This window comes from Sinocyclocheilus anshuiensis, unplaced genomic scaffold (assembly GCF_001515605.1).
Source record: "Sinocyclocheilus anshuiensis isolate Anshui unplaced genomic scaffold, SAMN03320099.WGS_v1.1 scaffold67, whole genome shotgun sequence".
Taxonomy (NCBI): Eukaryota; Metazoa; Chordata; class Actinopteri; order Cypriniformes; family Cyprinidae; genus Sinocyclocheilus; species Sinocyclocheilus anshuiensis.
The window spans coordinates 2,928,196-2,948,192 of NW_015552546.1; the positions used below are offsets into that span (position 1 = coordinate 2,928,196).

General features: G+C 34.8%; 1 long non-coding RNA gene across 3 annotated transcripts in view; it reads left to right on the plus strand.

Annotated features, from left to right (window-relative positions):
• Positions 1 to 19,997, plus strand: part of LOC107664253 (uncharacterized) — a 78,612-nt gene that overhangs the window by 23,483 nt on the left and 35,132 nt on the right. Inside the window, exon 3 of one of the 3 annotated variants that reach the window (XR_001631440.1) lies at positions 3,530 to 4,156. The exons of the other annotated variants lie outside the window; for them this stretch is intronic. This is a non-coding gene — a long non-coding RNA (uncharacterized LOC107664253). Of the gene's footprint in view, positions 1 to 3,529; positions 4,157 to 19,997 lie in introns of those variants that run through there. 3 annotated transcript variants of the gene reach the window in all.

Sequence of the window (19,997 nt, forward strand, 5' to 3'; positions counted from 1 at the left end):
TACACATACATATAAGCTATTATGTAGTTACAATTATATATACATTATGTAAATAAATGTACAATATAATATGAAATTATAAACTAAATTTTTTTTAATGAAATGAATTATTTTTAATTAATTGTTTTAAAAACATTAAACTGTTTTTTTATTTTATTTTAAATAAACATGAAAAATTTATTTGATATACATTTATACATATTCATTCTAATATGTTCACGTTCACACACACACACAGTTTCTATAACAATTAGTTGAAATTATATAGAAATCTTCAATTTATAAAATGCCATTTCTAATTAAAAACAAAAATAACATTATATATGTGTACCATTTCTGGAAAAAAGTGAAAAGATACATAGATATACACACAATTTGCTCATATAAACCATTAAAATGTTCATATATAATATATTTGTTCACAACAGTTAGTTCTGTTCCTTGAATCTGATTGGATGAAAGGCTTTCCAAGACTGCTGATATTACACATCTCATGTGGGTGTACATCATTTAAACCATATTTTAAAAAGTACTATTTAAAAAAACTTTGTAATGGGGAAACAGTTATTGAATTGTCTACGGACACCTTTAAATATGCATCTCACCAACTGTATCTATCACCATCTGTAGAAAGTACAAGCAAAAACAATTCCTGCAAAGGTAGCCAAAGAAACAAGGAAACAAGGTACATCCAGTGGGGCAGCGTCCTCTTTGAATACATCAATACTTGCCTAGTGGGGACGGAGCAAGAAGAAACTGTGTAATGCATTTCTGCCTTATTAAAGTTATAAATGAGCGCCGCTGCCTGTATGTCAGTTCAGACTTATTCGCTGGCTGAGCATACATCAATTACACTATTTGGAGCATTTAAACAGGTGCGCCGCTAGCCTCTTTAGGAGAGTTTGCATGCACCTGTTTTAGCGTCCGCAGCCGTCTGTTGATTCATAACATGCAGTATTGTTTGCAACTTTCATAACCACATAATGTTAGCGGAAAACAAGCAGGCTGTCGAGAACTGAATAAATAAAGCGGCTACGCCTGCTTCAGCCATAGAAGTATGGCATATTAGATTATAAAGAGAGGTTATTAAGGCTCCGAGTCCAAAACACGAAAGGCTTTTTCGCTAAAAAGCAACAGTGGAGTATAAAATGAAGACACTACAGCGACTCGAGCTCATCTTCAGACTTGACCCAGCTGGCAAAGCAGCACAAGACATCACAGCCTGCAGGCTACAGTAAATATCGCCTTTCTTGTTATCTCTATAAGACCTGTTTTTCCGGTAAATAGGTGGAATGGGTAATTCAATACACTTCCCAGGCAATTTGCTTTTTCGAGAACAGGTGACATGTAATATTGGAGTTGTGGCCCAGGAATAAATGCTCAAATTAATAAGTAATGCTGATGTTCTGATAATATTTTACCCCGACTCCTTCTCGTGGGTTAGATGGTAATGTTAAACCGCAGATGAAGTGCTCTGTGGCGTGTGGTGTTTCGAGATCGTCAACATGCTTTCTGATTCAACTGATTAGTGATTAGCTACCCTACAATGACAAAAGAGTTTTTCTCCTTCTCTCAGATGTATAACATCATTCCATGCTAATATTTTTCCGCAATCATCTATGAAAAAAATAATTTAATATAATAATAATAAAAATAAACAACTAAAATAAAATAAATAATATATATAATATTGCATAATATATAGAATATTGTATAATACATATTTTAAATATATTACAAAGTTGTATAATGTCATTCTGCAGGCCATATTTTGATCTGCAAATATCTGTCAATAATATATAATTCTAAAAACCTAAATAAATTTACAATTTGTTAAATAATAAAAAAAGAGTAAAATTAAAATCACATACACACACACACACATTAGAATTGTACATATATATATTATACATTTGTATAAAGTAATTTTGATCCGCAAGCATCTGTCAAGGGCAAACAGTAAAAGAGCGGGCAAGCGTTGTGAGTGAATGTGTCAGACACTTTGTGTCTCTGTGCGATCAGAGAGCAGGTTGATGTGAGAGCTGGCAGAGTAACATGAAGCTTGATCTGAAAGACAAAGATCATAGCTGTCCTTCAAAACCGCAACATCCGCCGCGCGCGCGGGGGGACGAGTCGCTCATCTGAGCGCCGCAGCTCCCACAGATGATGAGAGGGCATTGTAAACATAATTATTGCTGCTAATGATAACGGCAGACAGATGATGAGTTTTGTCTCAGCTCATTTACCATTGGCAGCCATGCCAGGTGCACGGAGGGATTCTCATTCTGTTCTGAATAGTGCCGAGTGTTGTTTTTCTTGCAAAATGTGCAACAAAATTTGCAAAGCCGAACACTAAATAAACCGCCGCACTTTTGGAGCCGGAAAGGTGCATGAAAAGTGGGCTTCTTGTTGAACAAACAGAAAATGTGTGGACTCATGTGTAAACACATTTAACAACTATGATTATAGAGAGAAAAAGCCCATTTCAGACTTTAACGTCACAGCCTTATTCTGTACTGCTTTCACTGACAACATTAAATCAAAATGGACCATATTTTCTGTCTTAATACATGTTCTTATTGTGCACGACTCAGGAGTGCACATTGTTCAAAAAAAAAATTTGCCTTCCTAATACTTTAGCAAAATGTCCCCAGTCTTTAATAGAATTTAACAGTACCTGCCCACTTTTGGCAGCAATCAATCTTGGTATTATTCTCATTCATTTTCTCCACAGGGATTTCAGGAAAAAAAAAAAAAACGCTCTGAGATGAATCATTTCATTATTCAGATAAACCATTATTTGCAGTAAAAAAAGAAAAAGGTATAAGGACTGTGCTCTTTTATTATGCCATGACGCACTGCAAATGACCACTGAATTAAATGGAATAATATAAAACTATTGTTTTATAATCATGGGTTATACATCTAAAACATTAAAGTAAATAATTAATAATACAATATATATATATATATATATATATATATAAATTATTTAATAAAAATATTTTACACAAAATAAAATTAATAATATAATTTCTTTAAGTACACTTCAGTTTGGGGCTAGTAAGATTTTTTTCTTATGCTCATCAAGGCAGAAGATTAGAAATACAGTAAAACAATAATATTGTGACATATTTTTACAATTTAAAATAATTTATCTATGTTAATATATTTTAAAATGTCATTTATTTCTGTGATCAAAGCTGAATTTTCAGCATCATCACTCCAGTCTTCAGTGACACATGATCCTTCAGAAATCATTCTAATATGCTGATAATAATAATTGTAATATCTAATAATTGCTTATATTTTTGTGGAAACCGAGATACTTTTTTCAGGATTCTTTGATTGAACAGAATTTGTTTTTTTTTTGGTTCGATTTTAACGCATTCTTGCTGAATAAAAGTATTATTTTCTTTCAATTAAAAATAAATAAATACATAAAAAAATCATCTATACTGACTCCAGTATTTTTAAACAGTAGTGTATAATCAATGACTATAACATTTTCTCTAATCCTATTTTACAGAAATACGTCAGATTACAGAAGTCAAATAGACTGCAAATGGCATTTCATGATGACTTCAAACTTACCAAACTGCTGAAACAGAATCTGTGATATGAGAAGCACAATCTTTCTGACTGTAATACCATATACCCAAGGCACCGTGTTATTTGTTGTGAGGGCTGTGCTCTCTTGCACACTTTAATATTGCGTTATTATTTCATCTCAGCCTTGAGATAAAGAAAAAAAATTATTGATTTTATTTTATGGGATTAACCGCGTGCTTTCAGGGCGTCTGGAGGTGTCTGTTATGTTTCGTTTTATTAGTGAATTATTTAGACAACACTCAACGCCAAGGACAGAGATGGTGCAACGAGAGCCCTGCTGGCTTTTCCATTCGCCGCCTTCATTGACTTACTTAATTTGGTTTGGTACTCTGAAACCACCGAAAGAAATTCACTATCGTTCTCGTCCTGATGGCAGCAGAAAGGGGTGTGGTAACTGATTTCCCAGAGGGCCAAGCATGCCGAATTGGTACATAATGCTAAAGAAATATCCAAACATTAGAGTGTGGAGATTTGAAAATGGATTTGGGATGAGAGTGAAGGAGACGGAGAAAAGAGCTCGCGTCTCCACGTCTGTGTGCACCGAGCAGCGACTCGACAGCCCCGAGCTCAGATTTCCACAATATTAAACACATGATTCATGTATTGATGTCATATTTACAAGATCTAATTTTCTATTAAAGATTCTCTTTTTATATTGCCATGTGGTGCCATCATTTGTCCTCTATTACAGTATGTGAAAAGACTCAAATCAACATAAAATCTAAATTGACCCTAATTACACGTTTCTGAATTTATCATGGATTATTCATCAGTGCACATTATTCCAAAGAAGAAAATATTTGTTTTGGATAGGAGTTATCAATGACCATGAAAAAAACAAAAACTGAATCATTCTGACCATATTGTGAACCGAATCAATTGATTCATTCAAAAGATTCGATTCATTCACAAGACCACATTTCAGAATCCAATCAATTGCCAGCAGATGAAACCAAGTCCAAACTTGGAAAACTTTGGTGTAAACTATTTTCACTCAGAAATAGCTAGTAAATTTCTAAATTCATTACAAAGAATCACACTGAATTAGTATCTTTGAGATATTTTAAATCAGTTTTCATTTTTATATTCTGTTTTCATTTTCATTTTAGTTAAATTTTTAGTAATTTTGTTGTGTTTTTGTCATTTTTAGTCATTTTTTAAAATAATTTTTTACTTTAGTTTTAGTTATTTATCAAGTTAAACGTAATTAAAATAAAAAAAATATTGCTTTGGCAACTAGCTGAAATAAAATATTTGATTTGTTTTCAATTAACGTTTATTTTATTTCAATGTAACAAAATGTAATGTTTGTTTTTAGGTTTAGTTCATTATAATAACTGCTTACAACTTCAGAAATTGCAAGTAAATTTCAAAACTAATTACAAAGAATCTGCAAGTAACACATTGAATTAAACATGACATTTTTTAAGGAGAAAAACTGAAATAGTATCATACTCCTACTACCAGTTTTATTTCAGCATCTTTAAGATCCTACTATAGTTTTTATTAATATTTTGAATCATTTGAATTCATTTTTATATTCCCTCTTTTTGTTTTTAGTTAAGGTATTAGTAATTTTGATTTGTGGTTGTGTAATTTTTTAGTAATTTGTGTGCTCATATATATATAGGAGAACACAAATATATATATATATATATATATATATATACAGCATATATACAGTATATATATATATATAAATGAGAATTTTTTTTTATATGAGAACACACACAAAATCAAAATGTCTATATAGTTTTTATTAATTTTTATTTTAGTTTTGGTGATTTTAGTACATCAAGTTCAACTTAAAAATGAGAACTGTTGCCTTGGCAAATAGCTAAAATAAATAGTTTTTAATATCTTATTTTGTTTTATTTTATTACATTTTATTAAATTAAATTGTATTTTATTTTATTTAGTTAGCATTTATTTTATTTCAAGTAAAACAAAAAAAAGTTTGTTTTTATGGTTTTAGTTCTCTAAAATGACCCTGTACAACTTTTTACATATTTCCTATTTCAATATCTTATCTCACGTCGATTGCAAATGCCATTTCCTATGCCATGTTGTTGCTGTCTGGTACTTTTACTGTGTCCTGCTTTGAATGATTGTCAACATTACGACAGTTAACCATTGTGCATCTATGACGTCCGCTGTGCTACTTTCAGAAATTAAAATGCAAAAGGCCTAAAAGGTGCTCCTGAGCAAAAATAAAAAGTGCCCTAATTCCTGTTCAAAAGGTCGCTGTGATGAGTTATTGGGGAGTAAGCACCTGAAAGCTATTCCCTTGTTAGATTTGACAGAGAGGCTGTCATTTCTCCCTTTAAAAATAGTGGGAAGTAATAAATGGTCATTTGTGAATGTGTTTGCTACCGGCAGAAAGAGCTCCGCAGCTCTGACTGCCTCCTGTGAGAGTATAACACAGTGAAATATTGTCCCCATTGTCAGGTGAGCGCTAGACGTTTTTGTTGAGATCAGCGGAAAGGCAGCGTTGAAGTTTTTCCATGACTTGTTATTAGCTGTTAGAAGTTTTGATAATTAATTAAGAGGCCACTTTTAAGTCAACATAACATGGCAGTCACACCCCACACTTTGCAGTGTGACATTTCAGAGTGAAATAAAGCAGAACAGCACTATTTATTGAGAAATGACTGGCTCATGGAAAGTGGACTCATAAATGAAGTGTTCTTTCGAGTCAGACTCCCAAGACCTGAAATTGGTGTGTCAGAGAAAGGAGACATGCAATGTGCAGTGTTGGGGTGCCTCCAGGACCAGGGTTGGGACCACTGTATTAAATTACCCAAAAGTGACAGAAACATTGTTTCATAACATTACAAAATATTTATATTTCAAATAAATGCTGTTCCTTTGAACTTTATATTCATCAAAGAATCCTAAAAAATAAAATGTATAACATTTTCCACCAAATTATGAAGCAGCACAACTGTTTTCAACATTGATAATATAAGAAATGTTTCTTGAGCAGCAAATCAGCATATTAGAATGATTTCTGAAGAATCATGTGACACTGAAGACTGCTGAAAATTCAGCTTTGATCACAAGAATAAATTACATTTTAAAATATACGTATATAAATGGAAGAGAGTTATTTTAAATTGAAATAATAACACTATTACTGTTTTTACTGTATTTTTTATCAAAAATGCAGCCAACATAAATGCATTTTCCAACATAAAAAAAAAAATCGTACTAACTCCAAACAACTGATAACACTAACAAGAACTGCTATATGAAAAATCATTGCCGAGGTGTTGCTATGTGGTTGATAAGGTGTTCTGGGTGGTTGCTAGGGTGTTTCTAGCTGTTCTAACAAACCCAACCCCAAGTCTATGGTAAAACCTTCATACAAGTCTACAGGAAAATCCTAAGTCAGATCACTTGTCCTCAACATCCCGCATGTTTTAAGGTATCATTTATTTCTGTAACATAAATGGTTTGGGAACAAGTTACCCAGCCAAATTCATCATGTTTGTAAAAATAAAGGTTCAAAATGTTCGTTATTGGCATCAATGGTTCCATGAAGAACCTTTCCATTCCACAAAAGGTTCTTTATAGTGGAAAAAGGTTCTTTGGATCATTCAAAGGTTCTTTACAGAACACTCTTGAAAATAAAAGTTCTTTATTGGCATTGATGGTTCCACAAAGAACCTTCAAATGGTTCTTCTATGGCATCTCTGTGAAAACCACGTTTTGGAACCTTTATTTTTAAGGATAGATAAAATAACTTTTGTGGAATGTAAAGGTTCCATGAATGTTAAAGGTTCTTCATGGAACCACCGACGACAATAAGGATGCATTCTTAAAAATAAAGGTTCCAAATGGAGTTTTTTTGCAGCAGTGTCATAGAAGAACTATTTTTGGTTCGCCAAGGAACCTTTCAGTGAACAGTTCTTAAAAGAACCATTATTTTCTTAGTGTGAAGAGCATTGTAATCATCTAAAGAACCTTTTGTGGAATGGAAAGATTCCACGGATGTTGAATTTTCTTCATGGAACCATCAATGCCAATAAAGAACCTTCATATTCAAGAGTGTAGAAAGCATCCCTAATAACCAATTCTTCTGCCAAGATATATATAGCAGAAACATAGTAGAGCATTATTTATAGAAACCTCAACCAATCAGATTTCAGAACCTGAACTATCCATTTTAGAACACACATTTATATCCCATACATATTCAAATCCATCCTCCTCCCGTTATTTAATTGGCATTGTGGGTCATACCCAGGTGGCTTAGCTGTGGATATTCAGATGCTCCAGACTCGAGCATCAACATGACAGTTTGAGGTGGAGAACACTATTATTAGTTTACCTCTCAGCCAAGGCATTTTATCACTGTTGCATCTGATGGTCTCGAGCTTTAAAAAAGAGAGGAAGTTGTGCATCTCAATCCGCCCGTTCATATTTCATAGGGCACGGTGTCATAAATACAGGCAGCGCGGCTGACCGGAGCTATTAGTTACACACCTCCAATGGGCGTGGGACAGTTTGTCTCTGGCAGGGACACGTTTTCCATGAAGTCACACGGAACGGGATCCTGCACTGAGAAATATCGTACACGAGCAAGCAGACGCCAACGCAAAACTTTGTATGAATATGAAAACGCAACGTGGCCCGAGGTGGGAAAGAGAAGTCAAAGAGGGACAAAAGATGAAAGCAGTACCCAGCCAGGAGTAAAAAACATCCATGTAATATCTGGTGCTCGGCTGTCGGAGAGGGGTTGCGGGAGGGCAGTGTTTGGAGTTCAAACAGCAGGTCAGATTGTAGGTCAATAGTGAATTGCACTACAGGGACTCTCGGTTTTCCCTCAGCGTGCCTCATAAGTTCTGGTCGCATAACTCGCCTTTCGCTTTCTGTCACTCTCAGGCCACGGAGAGTAAATGTGTGCGAGTCTGATACACAAAGATATAAAGTCTTCATGTCATACCAAGTTTTCGGCATGAAGTGCCTTTGCAGTGTAATCTGGCTGTATGAGGTTTAATGTATAAAATAACAGTTATAATAGTGAGATAAGGTTCAAAATAAAACAAATTCAGACAAAGTTCTTCAATATGAATTTGTTCTAAGCTTAGTGCCTTATCTTAGTATTATTGATATACTACTTTCATATTTTAACTGTTAAAATTTTAAAACATTTACAACATTTATTTGAAGTAAACAAATTAATTTTTTTATGGTTTCAGTTTTAGTTAATGATAATAATCCTGGGTCAGTGGCACTACTCCTCAAAAGCCCATTAGAAAAAAAAATTATATTTATGGATTATGAAATGATGCATTTAAATTTAATTTAATTTAATATGATTATCAAAAGTTTTGTTGCATCTATCTTTGTGATCCTAATGAAATCCATCTTTCCAAATGCAGAATATTGCTTTTGAATACCAATAATATAAATCATTTCAGGTGCATTTGAGATCATTAACCCCCCCTGATTTTAAAATTACTATTAATATGGAGTTTTGATGTGACTTCTACAGTAATTGACAGCAACATATGATCCCAAATAATTCAAGAACTGAACATTTGAATGTCAGTCAGTCAGTCAGTCAGTCAGTCAGTCAATCAATCAAGTAACAAATGTGCAGTTGCTGATAAACATTTGTATGGGCACAAAAAAAAAGATAATTTGATCACCAAGGCTGCATTTATTTGATAAAAAAATGCTGTAAAAACAGTAAAATTGGGAAATATTATTACAATTTAAAATAACTGTTTTCTATTAGATTATATTTTAAAATGTAATTTATTTATGTGATGAAAAACTGAATTTACAGTCTCATTACTCCAGTCATCAGTGTCACATGATCCTTCCTTTCAGGACTCTTTGATGAATAGAAAGTTCAAGAGAAAATTTGTATCAAATAAATTTTTACTGTCACTTTTGATCGATTTAATGCATCCTTGATGAATAAAAGTATTACATACAAAAAAAAAAAAAAGATTTTTCTCACCATTGAGTTTTTTTCCACACTTAAACTGGTGTTTATTCATATTATTTTCTTCCACTGTATTTTGTCAATTCTTCACAGTAATTTCTAAGAAATAATAAAACTCCCTCACCCCAATATCACCAGCAACCACCTAACATGAAGCAAATCATAATTCATAACTGTATTTTAACCACATTCTATCCTATATCTACCTAAAAAGCAATAAGCCCTCCAATAAAACTTCTTGTTTCAACAGGAAATCAACAAACTGCAGTATTTAAAGCTAACGCCTAGTTGTTTACAAGTAGCTAGAGTGACTTTTTTCTTCAGGAATCTGTCAACAAGTCGCTTTCCTTTCAAAGCAGGCAAGCAGAACTGTCGGCTCATCACCCTTCAATTAAACCCGTGACCACCTGAAAATCCTCGATTGACATTTCCTCCCCTGATTGCGTCTCATCCATTTTTTTAATTGCGCTCATTCTCTCTCGGCCGTTCCCATGAGGTGGGTGGACGGCAGTGGTGGCCACTGTCATTCGTCAGGGATGACAGGAGCGAGAGAGAGAGAGAGAGAGAGAGAGAGAGAGAGAGAGAGAGAGAGAGAGAGAGAGGCAGAATCCCAGAGAGAGAGAGAGAGAGAGAGAGAGAGAGAGAGAGAGAGAGAGAGAGAGAGAGAGAGAGAGAGAGAGAGAGAGAGAGAGAGAGAGAGAGAGAGAGAGAGAGAGAGAGGCACCATGCCACTTCCAAAGCGAGTGCTGATGTGTCAGTCTTATCACACAGCCGAGCGCTCTGGAGGTGACATCCTCCACTGAATCAGTGACATTTCACGGACGGTGCAAATCTATCCATCTTTGTCAAGCGTCCCTTCATCCTCGCACAAGCACACATCGTTTTCGCATTCCAGGAGTTAGCATATTGAGTCGCTGAAGTGTGGAAGCCATTTTTTCCCCTTCTTTTTTTGGGCTAAAATGGACACCTTTAGTCTAGTGGTCACTGTCAGTTTCCGGTGAGGTGCGTTTTAATCCCGCTGCGTGGGTGGTCTGGGTCACGGGTATCACAGCGTGTTGGTATGCTGAATGGAGGAAGGCTTTTTTTTTATTCAAAGGCCTTTTCTCTTTATTCAAAGCCTGCTCTAGACGCAATGTTTTCCTGACTTCATGTGGAACGCTGAGCTGAGTGAATGGAAACGTTTTTGAACTTTGTAATTATTGTACATGCCCAAAACGGATGAAGAGCACCTTGAGGTCAGGACTGAACTCTCTCCCTCAAGAAAAGAGTTTTAATTAGTGTCTTGTTTAACTTTTGTCAAGTAAAAATGTCTAAAAGTCCTCAAAACAAGATACATTTACTGGAGAAAGCAACATTGCATCTTGAAGGGATAGTTCAAACAAACATGAAACGCTGTCATCATTTACTCACCCTTATGTCGCTCCAAACCTGTGTGACTTTTTCTTTCTGCAGAACACAAAAGAAAATATATAATATAATATAATAACTAGGGGAGGGCAATATACCGGTAGACATGATTAACTGGTGGAAATTTGTCAACCAGTATCCACTATCCTGGTTACATGCTCACATGATCTTGCTGTGTTACGTGGTCATGAAAACGTATTGTTTGCACATGATTTTAAGCATTGCGGTTTAAAAACAAGTGATGTTAAGCCGTTGAAATGCAATCAGCAGTGAAAGAGAACTCATTTTGCTATATGCGCACGCTGTTTCTGAGCGTTCAGAGAGGCGCGTACGTGAAGGCGGTGCTCATAGAGCGCGGGAGTATTGAAGTTATTTTTGCCACTTTATAGGCCTTGAACGGTTAAATACACACACTTGTATGCGTCAAAATCCCAGTCTTTGCAAGTATCTTCGATAAAAAAAAGAAGTAATTTTGGTCTTACGTGAAAGCAAACACATGTGTTACAGTATATTGGATCCGGGCAGCTCTTAAAGTGACAGCAGTCTAATGTTTCTGCTGTCTGTATTTCGCTACCTGATCTCATGACGAAAACGTACCTGTGGGAACTTTCTCTCAAGATGCGAAATACGTACCAATAAGTACATATCACTGCAGTTTCCAACAGAAATTAACACTAGAGGCGGTAAAACAGCGAGGACTTGTAATCGTTTTCGTACACAGTTGATTACAGCTCCATGCAGTATGTTTCGCTTTCCGGACGTAACCAGCTGGCTTGGTACCTCAGTCGGAATGGAATTGGACTTAGGATGCAGAATCCGTGGGTACGAATCCCGTGAAAAACATGACTCACGATGAAAGAGCTGAAAGATGAGAGTTTAAAAAATGGCATGCATTTACGTCACATTCACTTTTGTTCATACTATTGGGTAGATTTAGGTGTAGTGCAGATGATACGTTATTTTAAAACATCATGGAGCATTGGAGTTATAGCGCCACTCAACGGACATTTCAAGTCAGAACTGCGGTGACACGAACAAAACCAATGTCACATGAAATGTACCATATGTACGTTCATCTGTTCTGGGGAAAAAACAAGCACTCTTTTAACGCCACTCAGTGGACATTTCACATCGAATATGTCACGAAGCGTACATGGCGCTACGTATTTCGCGTCTTGCGAAAAAGTTCAGTGAGATCAGGTTGGCATTTCATGTTAATCAAACAACAAAAGAGAGAAAATGTATCACTGCTCTTGACTAAATCACTTTTGTAACTCTAATAAGAAGAAATATAAATTTAATTTACACACAGTGAAGAATTTGCAGTGTTTTTATAAATTTGATTACTTTATATAAAGTATGTAGCATTTCTTATTTATTTGTTCTAATATAGTTTTTGTTCTATTGCTTGTAATTAGTTTCTTATTCTTTTTTTAAATCGCTGACTGTTTACCGTTTACTCTGCAGTGAGCTTGAGTTTAAAAAAAAAAATTCTGCTAGTATTAGTTTTTTGTGATATTGACAAAATATCAAACCCCAAAAAAATTTGCTATTTTCAAATAGTTTTATCTCGGCCAAATATCGTCCTATCCTAACAAACCATACATTAATGGAAAGCTTATTTATTCAGCTTTTAGATGATGTATAAATCTCAATTTCGAAAAATTGACCCTTATAACTGGTTTTGTGGTCCAGGGTCACACATATACACACACATATATATATATATATATATATATAGGTAACACTTTACAATAAGGTTCCATTAGTTTTCATTAGGGTAATACATTAGTTAACATTAACTGACAACATTGACTGACACGTAAGAGAAGAAATTGCTGCATGAAGTAATCAATTTTGTGTTCTTTGCGCACAAAAAGTATTCTCGTAGCTTCATAACATTACGTTGAGTTTTGACAATTTAGTTGAATAACCAATATCAGACAAGCATAGTCCCAATAAAAGAGATTAATCTGAAAAGTAATTTTATTTCTGTCATAACAAGTCTCAAAAAGTTTAGCATGGTTATGTACATGACAATGTTAATGTGTTTGGTCTTGGTGGAATAGATGGAAAAGTACTGAGACTTGCTGCTGTGAGCATGTTAGAAATACTGCTGCTGCACATATAACATACATTAAATACATTAAATTCAAGTAGTTATGTTTGAAAACATAAACAAAGGCCTGCTGCTTCAGGCTGCCATTACAGATATTACAGATGCAGCGGCATCCACACCAGCAGCGGCACATACAAACTCTGACAGTCTCAACACAGTTAAACTCCTTAATGAGGTCGCTGCCAAATAACACCCCAGGACCCCAACTAATCAGACCAATCTTCTTCACGTTAACGCCTGCCTGCCTTTTACATGTCCTTCTTCTCATCCTGTTCCTAATTCAGACGTGCTGAATCACATCCAAACCACAACAGGTAGTAACATCAACATTAACTGGCTTTATTCAAGTCAAAAATAATATTTAGATTCATGCATTTTGGTAGATGCTTTAATCTAAAGCAACTTGCAGTGCATTTAAGATTCAAGAACACATTTTCCCAGTGTGTTTGTTGTGAATGACTCTAGTATTGTGTGACAAAACATCGCAGCACTGTTTCTGTATCAGACTGTGTAGGGTACACAAGAATAAAATGTGCTCTTCTAGAACATCTCTCTTTCAGCATTGGAAATTTAGTTAAATATTGCTGTTAAGCAATGCTACAAATGTACAGGCTGTTACATTATTATAGTAATATATGAAGTTTAAAGGAATAATTCACCAATAAATAAAAATAAAAAAAGATATTGAGGTCTCTGCAGAGCAAAAGTGGACGTTTCTGACGTTGTTGGGTGTTTTCAAACTGATGGGTGTTTCTAAATGATGCAATGAAAATGATCCCCCTTAACTAACCCCACCCCTAAACCTACCCGTCACTATGACGTCAGCCAATCAGGTAACATGGTTGAAAACGCCTCGTTCTGGTAACTCCCATTACTTTCCTGCAGTGACCTATACTTGGGAAAAAAATGTCCTCACCCTCAGGCCATCCAAGATGTAGATGAGTTTGTTTCTTCTTCATATTTAGAGAAATGTAGCATTCCATCACTTGTTCACCAATGGATTATCTGCAGTGAATGGGTGCCATCAGAATGAGAGTCCAAGTGTGTTTGTAAAAAACAAATCCATCATTACGTTTTTTTTTTTTTTTAACTGTTGTTCCAGTACAAAATCCAGAGTCCAAAATCCATAACAGCTTTCCTCCAGTGAAAAAGTCCATCTCATGTTGTCTCTCATATCAAAATTCGCCCACATATTTGTTTAGAGCTGTTTTGGACTGTTTTGGATTGTAAACAATGCTTCATCTGTGCATATTTCTCTCCTGATTCAGACCAGACACGTTTTTCACTGGAGGAAGCGTTATTATGTATTACAGAATTTTTGTTTGTTTGTTTTTTATGCTTTTTGTAATTATGTAATATAAATTGTTTCAAAGGAGCTTCGCAGTATTTAACAGGAAAGTAACAGAATTGATGCAAACTTCAAAAATGAGGCAAATCCAACATTTTCAATAAACAGCTCTAAAAAGACAATAGTGTCATTATTCAGCTCCTGTCAGTTCTGTATTTATTCGGATCAGTTCAATAACTGTGTAAAGTTCATTAATTATGAAACAAGTTCCGTTCAGCTGCTGAAGACAGTAGAGTCGTCAGTCAGCTAGAGTCAGTTCAGTGTTGATTCAATTCAGTTCAATAACAGTGTGGATGCTGCAAAATTCATGGATACTGAACAAATTAAATGCAGCTATAAAGCATAATATAACAGTGTGATTATATAAATATGAATTATTTGGTCAGTGAATGGTCAGTGTGTGGTCCAGATGAGTATACTGCGTAAAAAGCTATGTATAGTTTAATTGCAAATGCTGCCATATCATTCAGCATCATCAGTATTTTTTATTTTTTTTTAAGCTGAAGTGTGTGATTTCTGCAACAACAAACTGAATTTTAAAAATTAAAAGTCATTTTCTGGCCCTAAACTCACAGCATTTTTTGAGTGCAACAGAGTCACTGTGTTTACACTTAACAAGGGGATCAACCTGGTAATGGTTTACATATAATTAACTATGAATATTTAACTAGAAAGTATGCAGAATATCACACACTTCATATTTAACTTGGAATACATTAAATGGTGTATTCACAAATATACAAAAAAAGCTGCATTATGCCTGAATGTGTCATCATCTAAGTCTGACCTCTGCATCTCTTTTCTTTTTTTCTTTCTTGCCCTCATGAATTGAAATACAAAAGTCTTAGTCTGTTACTTATTTAGGATGATGCATTAGAAGTAAAATTTGAAATGCCTGGCATAATTTCATAATTTCCATGCAAATTTTAGGGGACAATTATAATAAATGTGCATTCATGAATAGGCTGATGTTTCAATGGTCCAACATCTTCATCTTTTATTTTATTAATTTATTTTTTTAAGCCTTTGGTCCAATGGATGTTAAAAACAGATCAATGCATTTGATAATTTTATCTGAGAGCTGCAAATAATTCCCTTTTTTTTTTCTAATGCAGATATTGAAGAGAAGAGAGAGCTACACAATGTTAGTTTTCAATGCAAACATGTCAAATAGATGAAAAGCAAGGGGACGTTCATGGCCATTTCTGTTTCTTTGGCTATTTGTGAAAGACTACATCATCTGTTGAAGGAGAATTCTATTCAGATGCAAATATCTTCAACCACCTCACAAAAGGAAATCACATCCCTCTTAAGACATCATGTAGCACTTCAAAAACTGTTTATTTCTAATACTCAAGCTTTTGCATCACAAGGTCTTTCCTTTCACTCTGCCTGTACCTATTCATCAATACAAACCTGAAAACAAGAAGAAACCAGCGTAGTGCTGAACAAACTGATGGTTGGAAGATCCTGTTTTAATCTGTATCAACATTCTGTTCAGACACAAAAGTATGATGTATAAATCTCAATTTCGAAAAATTGACCCTTATAACTGGTTTTGTGGTCCAGGGTCACACATATACACACACATATATATATATATATATATATATATATAGGTAACACTTTACAATAAGGTTCCATTAGTTTTCATTAGGGTAATACATTAGTTAACATTAACTGACAACATTGACTGACACGTAAGAGAAGAAATTGCTGCATGAAGTAATCAATTTTGTGTTCTTTGCGCACAAAAAGTATTCTCGTAGCTTCATAACATTACGGTTGAGCCACTGATGTCACATGGGCTATTTTAACGATGTCCTTACTACCTTTCTGGGCCTTGAACATGTCAGTTCCCTTCCTGTCTATGCAGGGTCAGAAAGCTCTCGGATTTCATCAAAAATATCTTAATTTGTGTTCCGAAGATGAACGAAGGTCTTTTGGGTTTGGAACGACATGAGGGTGAGTAATTAATGACAAAAATTTTCATTATTGGGTGAACTATCCCTTTAAACCCTATTTATTTTCAAGAGTGAAGGTAGTTTTTGCTTGAATGCATACTTGAAAGCCCAAATTATGGTTGGCGAACAGTGGATCTCAGATTTACAGCTCATTTGCCATGTGTGTGCAACCAAGCCAGTGATGTCTGCCTGCTTTGCCTTAATGATATCTTGGCACATGTATTCAATATAACCAAGACACCACATTTAACCATACCGCCTCATGCTGAAAACCACGTTAGCGCTCGTCACATTCAGCAAACTATTATTCTTACACTCAAATTACAATTTACATTTAAATTACATTCTGATTATTTCTAAATGATTCATAACTTAAGAAAAAGATAATGGGTTTTTAGTTGTTTTTTAACAAAATTTTTTTGCTAAATAATTATAGGCTTATTATAAGATCGCGAGTTCCCTGCTGTGCATTTTAAATTATTTCACTTCAAAATTAAACTATTAGAATGCAAGTTCCACACCGTAATGCTGCATGCTACTTTGTATTTTAGCCGCCAAGCAGATCTCCCCCACAAATTACAGCTAAAAATGGAAATGCACCGTATTGATTGGTTATTCCATTAATTAGATTATGTCTCAGGAGAGGAAATCTGTCCTAAAATTAGAGCGTTCCATGCTCAGCTGCCGTCCTGGGCTGATATTCGCTCTGATAAAGCAGCACGGGGGATTACAACATCTGTACTCTGTAATGTTGGGGTTAATTTGTGCAGTGATAGCATATGCAAAATCCACCGCCAGGTGCGACACTGACACAGCTGCTGACACGCACGCCGCGATATACCCCGAGCAAGACAAAGCCAGGGAATACGAGGGATGCAAAGCGCCCTGCTCGGTTGCAGTCGGGCTATGTGAGTCCCATGCGAAAAGCGTGAATGAGAGGCCTGCAAATCGATAGGGACAGGGGATGTGGTGTCTGGCAAATCCAGTGGCGGCTGACATGTTCTCTGTGTAATCTCCTTCATTGTGCTGCGAGAGGGAAGATTATTCTCCTCTGACTGGCTGCTAAAAGGTTCTCCGCTCTCAGAACGCTTCCAGAAGGGCGAGGGAATGGTGTGCAAAACCTCGCGTTCTTCCCCTCCTTCCCTGTCAAAGTCCGGATTATGCCGAGAAATGATCCCCTCTGCCTCTCAATAAAAGCTATTCTTATACGCCCTCGCCTTTCACGCAATATCATTGGATTTGTGACATCGGTTCTCCGTTCGGATTCTCCGCTAATTTCGACAGGTTGCAAAGCAAGAGTGGGATTAGCAGGACTCTTGAGGCACTTCTAGCATTTTGTGCTCAACAAAAGAGAGCGTGTTAAACCAAGTATAAAAATATATATATTCTAGAGCAATATATATTGGGTGGGTTTAGGTGCTATATACAAATTATACAACATTTTCAAATTGTTCTGTTATTTCTCTGTGTAATCTCCTTCATTGTGCTGCGAGAGGGAAGATTATTCTCCTCTGACTGGCTGCTAAAAGGTTCTCCGCTCTCAGAACGCTTCCAGAAGGGCGAGGGAATGGTGTGCAAAACCTCGCGTTCTTCCCCTCCTTCCCTGTCAAAGTCCGGATTATGCCGAGAAATGATCCCCTCTGCCTCTCAATAAAAGCTATTCTTATACGCCCTCGCCTTTCACGCAATATCATTGGATTTGTGACATCGGTTCTCCGTTCGGATTCTCCGCTAATTTCGACAGGTTGCAAAGCAAGAGTGGGATTAGCAGGACTCTTGAGGCACTTCTAGCATTTTGTGCTCAACAAAAGAGAGCGTGTTAAACCAAGTATAAAAATATATATATTCTAGAGCAATATATATTGGGTGGGTTTAGGTGCTATATACAAATTATACAACATTTTCAAATTGTTCTGTTATAGCATTAAATATCTGTTTTATTACTTTAAATTTATGTATTTATAATGTGTTATTTTATTGTTTTTTTTATTATAGCATTAAATAAAATATTTTATAATTATTTTTAATTTATTATTTAATTTATTTGTTATTTATTTATTAGCATTAAATACAATTTTTAATTATTTTAATTTCTTGAATGTATTTTATTTATAATGTTATTTTATAATTATTTTATACCATTAAATAAAATATTCTTTTAAAATTATTTTTATGTCTTTATCTTATTTAGGTTTTTAAATTTATGTATTAGTTCAGAGGGATTGGCAGGAATCTTGAAGCGCTCCTAGCATCGTTAAACTAAATTATTTACTAATATATATATATATATAAAATTTTATAATTTTTCTTTACTATACCAGTGTCTTAGATCTTTGAGTTCAGCTCATGAAAAATGGGGGCAAAAACAAAAGTGTTGCGTTTATAGTTTTGTTCAGTGTATACAGTATATATAATTAATATTATTTACTTATGTATTAATTCAGTGGTCCCATCATATAAACATGTTAAACTTGTCATCAAACTGAAAAAAATTGCATTGCTAAGTGCCTTCAATGTACAACACAGCAATTCATTCTTCTCTAGATGTGCTTTTTAGCAATCTTTAAGCCTAAAAAAACAACATTGTTTTGCATTGTCAAAAACTCCGTAGCAGCCAGTCAGTGAGAAAAGAGCTTGCATGTGCTGGTCAGTGGACAGACTCTCTGTGGTCTGTGGGTGTGTTGTTTGACCTGGTCTGGTGAGCTGGTCTTCTTTGGTGTGTTTTTGGCGATATGACACAATGAGAAGACTCCAACATGTAGAAATACTGTTGAGAGTAATAGGAAATTAAAACTTATTACAACATAATGTACTGAAAACAGCCTTTTAGAAAAAGTACTTGTGAAAAATGTACTGACATACTTACTTTTAATTGAAACCAGGGTCCAAAATTTCCTTCACCAAGTGCTAAATGCAAGTAAATGAAACAGATTTGTCATTAGTGATTATCTCAAATTGTGAGTTATTATCTGATTCCAGCAGACAATTTGTATGAGTTAGTTTTGATTCACTCAAAAGAAAACACTGCAGGAGACGCAGGACCTGTACTTTTTGTTACTAATATGCAAGGAAAACCAGCTATTTAGCTACACTTCACATTTACAATCACATATTTTTAAATAAAAATAATGCAAAATACAGTTTTATGGCCGGTAAATTGTCTCAATTTACCCTGCATTTCTGCAAAGGTTAATTTTATTTTTATTACTGTGATATTGTTAATGTGTTTTGCACGGGATTATGGGAACAGGCCTGTCTCTAGGTGGTTTGATCTGTGTGTGTCTGTGTGTGTGTGTGTGTGTGTGTGTGTGTGCTCTTCCAGTACATTTCTTCTTTATTAAATTAAACATTACTTTTAATTTATTTTGATTGATTTTATTAGTGCTTTTTAATGCCTTTTAAACTCAAAAATTGTGTTACTGGTTAGACATTGCGAATACAGAAAAATCTGTATTATTTTCTGAATTATTATTATTATTAAAAGGATTAATTTATGAAAAATATATATATTTTTAATATATATATTTATTTTTTTGTAATTACATAAATTCATCAGCCCCAAATTTTCTTCATAATTACACCACCCCC